The sequence below is a fragment of the Haemaphysalis longicornis genome, unplaced genomic scaffold (genome assembly GCF_048455015.1).
Source record: "Haemaphysalis longicornis isolate Haplotype H1 unplaced genomic scaffold, Haemaphysalis longicornis Haplotype H1 scaffold_14, whole genome shotgun sequence".
Classification (NCBI taxonomy): domain Eukaryota; kingdom Metazoa; phylum Arthropoda; class Arachnida; order Ixodida; family Ixodidae; genus Haemaphysalis; species Haemaphysalis longicornis.
Window position 1 is genome coordinate 42,242,684 of NW_027526245.1, and position 6,462 is coordinate 42,249,145.

Here is a 6,462-nt window from a genome sequence, read left to right on the forward strand (position 1 = left end):
CTTGATTCGTGCATCACGATCGATCAGTTTCGTTCAAAGTCATGCCTTATGAAATAATGTTAAATCTTGCTCGCGAGTCCTCCTCATTCTGTCCGTCGAGACGAGCAGGTAGGGCTGTCTTCACTTAGGAATGTAAAAAGCGAACCACGCGGCGCTGTCCCCAAGGTCGGGTGGATAAGTGTCCCGTCGCATTGTGCGACGTTTCTTTGTGTAGACGCATCCCCCCACGGCTTTTTGTTCATTCAGGCAGGTTTGAGCCGCAGACAGCGGCTGCGGAAAGTTGCTTGGAGATCCACTGCCTTCTCGCCCCATATGAGAGGGAAAGAAAAAAGGGCAAGGGCCCAAGCAAGTGCTGGCCCAAGGGGTCTTTTCTCGCCACTGCCGAGAGGACCCCGCGTACCTAGCTCCAGTCGTTGCACCGGATCGTTTACCTGGCACACTGCAGTTCTAGACGTAAGTATATGCGCAGGCGCATGCTTGTTCAGTCGTAGTCTGTTCGACGGAGTTACTGTCCAACCGAGACCCGTTTAATCGCCGGATATTCAAATTGAAGCGCCAGAGGCGACGTTTGTGCAATGTGAGCGACATACCAGGAAAACAATAATTGCGGAAGGTGTGCAGGAGCAGCTCGTGAGTATTTGCTTGCTTATAGGCCCGTGCACACTTGTGACGAAGCAACGCGATTGCTTTCGCGGCGACAAATTGGCCGAGACCAAACGGCAAAACTGTCGCCGGGCGGCAAAAGCTTCCGAAATCGCGTCGCTGCGTCGTAAGTGTGAACGGGCCTGGTATGTTTGGTGAGATATACCAGGCAGTATTGATGGAAGAATCGATGTTACGGGTTCGTTGCATGGAAACGATTTTTGCGCTCCTTGTGCAAAGTGAATTCGGAAAACTAACCTCGCGCACACTCGAATGATTTTCACTTCAGTCTGGCAGGTGAGGTAGCGGCATGGGCACGTGAAACAAAATAATGTGCGTCTCACGTTAGTTCGCTGTGCTAAATTTTGAAAAAAAAAGCATTACGTTTACCCCCAATTGCCTGGCGATGCGATAATCATGTTGGGAACGCCGGGGTTCTTTAACGCGAAAAAAAAAAGGGGGGGGGGGTGCAAGATACTTCGGAATTAGTCGACACCAATGCAAATGAACAGGTCAGAATGCACCCCTTGGTAGCCTATTTTGCTGCTGGTTAACGTAGACGGTATGACGGTGTACCTATCGCAAAAAGTTCGTCAAACTTCTGGGCTATTGTTAAACGCTGCAAACCTGAGCCGTTTGTCGTAGCTCTCTTCGCTGGCGATAAGCAACCAGACAACCTGCGTGACTATACAGCCAACTTTGTTAGAAAGGGGCACTTTGAGGGCTGAAGGTGTCACAGAGGGTGGAAAAAAGTGCGCTGTTCGAGCACATGCGTTCGTTTGCGACTTACATTTTTTAAATGCATTAAGCAGCATAGCGCGTTCTTGACTTGTGAGAAATGCACCCCAAAAGGCTGGTAAATAGCAGCTGGTAAAGAGTCCAATTCACTTTCATTGCAGGCTATGGTCTTCAAGATACCCTCAAACCGGGAAAGCCACGGAGTTCATCGACGATGAGTGCCAATTCCGAAACCATAGAAATCGGTAAGTAAATATTGCTCAATTGTGTAAATTGCTAGCGGGTTAGCCAATCAAAATGTAAAAGCGAATTAAATAGATAACGAATGCTCCAAGACCAAGTAAATGGTCCAAGTAAACTTGGACCATTATACACATTCGTGTTTAATCGGTGTGTTCTTTTGTGTGACCCATCTGTAATACCTTTTAGCAATTTGTGTTCTTTTTTAGGTGAAATATCTGCCGCACTGGAGGAGCAAACGTCGCTTCTACAACCAAGCGAATTTTCAGATTTGTTATTTCGATTCAGGTAGCTGTCATCTATATACAGTTGGACAGGAAGAAAAGAAGAAAAAGGTCCAAGAGGCTTAGAGTCCGTCCCCTAGTAGTATTTGGTGAGTGTATAAAATTTCTGAGAGGATATTTTGATTTGTTTTAGTAGTTCAATTTATGAATTGCTATGCAGCCCATAACTAGTCGCGCCCTGTGTTTCCAGCTGCTGCGGGTGTGACCCAGGCCACAGTCGATAGCGGGCCACATTTTTGGTGACTGGCTCCGCTTTGCAAATATTGGGCTTACAGGAACCCACAAGGTAAGCAATAAACTGATATTCTAAAAATTTAATAGTGCATTTATATTTAAATGATTTTCATCCTAATCTCTGCCTAATAAAAATATATGGACCATGCAGAAGACATAAAACTCCGCAAACAAGCAACAGTGAACTCGGGGGATTCAAGTTGGGAGTCAGGTGACCCAAAATTTTGTGCGCTTTCTTTCTTCTGGTCATATGATTAGCACGAGTTGCTGCGTAGCTGCTTGTTCGTTTACTCTTCATTTAGTGTGTGCGTGTGTGCGCTCTTGTTAACTAAACAAATCCTTAGGCGGTAACTACTTTTTCGCGCAAAAATAGCGTACTGCTGCAGCGTACTGCAGTAAAAATTGTTTACTTTTTCCACAGAGACGCAGCCAGCCCCTGGATGGAGCCTCTTCCTAACCATAGCCTCTCCTGCACAGCAGCAGCAATGGAATGTAAATAAAAATATATATATGTAACCATGCAAAATGAAATAAAATTTTATTTGAACTTTCACTTTTCCTGGTTATTTTGAAAAATCTTTAAAATACATCGTATCCGGTATACGGGGATAACAGAAACAATGCTAACGTTTGCAAAACGTCACTGTAACGTTCCTGGTCCACATTCTGAAAAGGTTTCGAAATGTTAAAAGATCGTTTCAAGCGTGTTTTCTGCAACGTTAGGTAAATGTAAACCCAACATAATTAATATGTTGTCGAAATGTTTCCTCACAGTTCCAATAATGTTTGACGAAACGTTACTGTAACGTTTTTAGTTGTTCTTAAAATGTTTTCTAGCTTGTTTCTGCAACGTTAGGTAAACGTAACTCCAAAAGTATTTATTTGTTGTAGAAATGCTTTCTTACTGTTCGCATGACGTTTAGCGGAAATTGATGTAACGTTTTCCGTTGTTTTTAAACGTTTTTTGAACGTTATTAGATTGTTCGCTGCAACGTTAGGGAAATGTAACGCTAACATTAATAATATGCTGTAAAAATGTTTTGTACACGTTTAAATAATGTTTTCCAAAACATTATTGTAACGTTTTTGACAACATTAGTTAAACATTAAAAAAATGACATTAAGAACATTGCTCTAACGTTAACACTTAACAAAAAAATTACGTTCTTCTAATGTTTTGGTGCTACTTGGGAAGTGCTAGCCTCGATGGTTTACATTCCACACATATAAAAATGGTAGCCCATGTGATATCAAATGCACTCGCTTTTATTGTTAATTTGGTGTTTAAATCACGCGTGTTTCTGCAATGAGCTCAAACAGGGTAAAATAATTCCAGTACATAAAAAGGAGATACTTCACTGCTTAATAACTACCATCCCATTTGCATATTACCATTTTTGAGCAAAGTAATTGAAAAATTGGTATCGTTACGCCTAACTAATTGTCTAAATAAATTTAACATTTAATCTCCCTGTCAGTTCGTCTTCCGTTCCGTGTGCTCTAGTGACCTTGCGCTTATTTCACTCACTGACAAACTTAAACAGTCTATAGACAGCGGTTGTTTTGCTGGCGGCGTTTTTATCGACCTAACAAATTCATTTGACACAATCAATCATAACATTCTTTTTAATAAACTTGAAGCTATTGGGATAACTGGACCGCCATTACTGCTACTGCAATGCTACCTCTGTAACCGTAAACAAAAGGTTTTAGTTTCTAATGTATATTCTATATCAAAAACAACATTGGTGTTCCTCAAGGTTCTTTTCTGGGGCCACTCCTGTTCATATATACTATACATCAATGACTTACCTTCTTGCCTTTCTTCTTCTACATGCATACTAAATGCAGATGACAGCACAATTTTTAACTCCACCAGTAGCATTACATCTTTAACTGAGAAATTAAACTTTGATATGGCCAGGTTGGTGTGTTGGTTTGCTAAAAGTGTGTTACAGATAAACGAATTTAAAACAAAATTTGTCGTCTTCACTTCATTCCATAAATCTTTAACTTCTATTCCCCTATAAATTGCTGAGAACAACATCCCTGTGAGCGATTTATCTCGGTTTCTTGGTGTCGAAATTGACTGTAACCTAAAATACCATCAACACATTGCACTCATCATAAAAAAATGACGTACGGCATAGGAATAATAATTAAAGCTCACCCTTATTTCGATCAGGCAGCACTAAGGTCGTTATATTTTTCCTTCATTCATTCGTACATTTCTTACTGCATTGTTTCATGGGGTAGCACATACAGCACTCACCTCACGTCAATGCAGACAATCCAAAATCAAGCAATAAGAATTGTCACATCTAGCCCATTTCGCAGTAACACTAAGCCATTTCTTACTGTTCGCATGACGTTTAGCGGAAATTGATGTAACGTTTTCCGTTGTTTTTAAACGTTTTTTGAACGTTATTAGATTGTTCGCTGCAACGTTAGGGAAATGTAACGCCATTACATGAAGTATTCACTTCATGTGAATAACATATATTAACGGTTTAGGAACTTAACAAATTTAATCTCGGTATATATATGTATAAAGCCATAAACAATCAACTTCCACACTTACCACCTTCAATATCTTTGCTTACAAACACTAATGTGACGAAGTTTGCCCTCAACAATAATTTCATCTTACCCAAAGTTCGTACTATAACACGGCAAGCAGACCTTTTATTTTTCTGGGATCGCATTTTGGAATACCTTACCCCTAGATATTAAAACATCACGTACACTGAATGAAATAAAACAAGCTAAAAAATACAATGTTCAATGATTAGCCAGTTTTTGTCCTTCCATTTAATTTTGTGTTTTGCTGTTATACTTATTTATTGTTTTATGTTTTCATAAAGTGTATTACCTTGATAACTTTTTCATGATGTTTCATACGTGTATCCCTGTTTTTTTATTTTTTTTTTGATTGTGGGGTTTAACGCGCCGACGCAACGCAGGCGATGAGGCGCGCCGTAGTGGAGGGCTCCGGATTAATTTTGACCACCTGGGGATCTTTATCGTGCGCCGAAATCTCGTACACACGGGCGTTTTTGCTTTTCGCCTCCATCAGAAAAGCGGCCGCCGCGGCCGGGAAACGAACCCGCGACCTCGTGCTCAGCAGCGCAACGCCTTAGCCACTGAGCCACCGCGGCGGGTGTATCCCTGTTTTATTTGCTTGTACCCATTGTTACTGATGTTCTCTTTTTCTCTGTCTATCTGCAGCGTTTATAGACCTTATGCAAAAGTGCCGCCATCTACCGGAGGAAAAACGAAACGAGCTCGCGACGCCATGTTGGGGCATGGCGGTCGCGGGATTGCTGGGTACGGAGCTGGTGTGAAGCGTGTGAGGGGCTTTCTGGGCTTGGCGATCCCTTTATGTTTCGATTTAAAGGAGCCATGAAGAGAAAATACAACTTTGTTTAATTTGAAAGAACTAGGATTCAGTATCTCACTCAGCTCCATTACAGCCACAAAATATGCTTTTTTTAACGAAGAAAAGCAAGAAGTATTTAAAAACTTTCAAAATTTGCGCCACAGTGACGTGTTATGAGCAAGAATGACGTCATACGGGCCAACAATAAAACATAATTTTCAGTGCGTTATCTGCACGTTAGCATTCAAGTGATGCGGTCAAATGGAACTAGAGGCCCCATTACAGACGTCCAGTCATGTTTCGTCGTGACAGGTCAGTTAGGCGGCCGCCAATCGCACAAACAAGGTTCCGTGACGTCATAGAAAAGTTGCGGGAAATTGGCTAGGGGGTCGCGACTGCTTCACACGTTTTCTTTAAAGGGACACTGAAGTGATATGTAAACTTTGCGGGATTACTAGCGCAAATTGTAGCCCGGAGTCCCCAGGCCATGTTTCGACCACTCTAGGCGCGCTTACGCGATTTTATTTAGTAGAAAAACTAATTCGAAAATGCTGTCCTCCTCTCTTTCGCTCGCCCATTTTCTGTGGCGTTTTCGTGTGACGTCAGAAGGGGATGAGCTGGCAATTGGCTGCGCCACGGCTGCGCTACTGCACGGCTCCCCGGCCGACAGAGTCAGTCGGCCCAGCGTTTCGTCCGCCGGCCGCCGGCAGGTCGTCGCAATCAAGGAGGTTAAAAAAAATTGCTTGGTCGCAATTCGTTCGCTTAGTTGAAACGAAGCCAGGACACGTTTGTGAATTGAAGAATGTGCCTTTCGTTACTTGGTTTGTTTGTACACTGTATCTAGCTCCAAGTCAAGTTCGCTTCACACAAGTGCTGCACAAGCGCACATGCGACGCTTCGCTGACTGGTACGCCAGTAGGAAAATATAAGGCCTCTTGAAGGCGG

The 6,462-nt window shown here is 42.4% G+C and overlaps 1 long non-coding RNA gene across 1 annotated transcript; it reads left to right on the forward strand.

Moving 5' to 3' along the window:
• The first annotated feature begins 324 nt into the window (after positions 1-324).
• On the forward strand, positions 325-2,566 carry LOC144165061 (uncharacterized). The gene is made up of 5 exons (XR_013321328.1): positions 325-453; positions 1,542-1,625; positions 1,830-1,993; positions 2,095-2,190; positions 2,290-2,566. It is a non-coding gene; the product is annotated as an uncharacterized LOC144165061 (long non-coding RNA).
• The last annotated feature ends 3,896 nt before the right edge of the window (positions 2,567-6,462 follow it).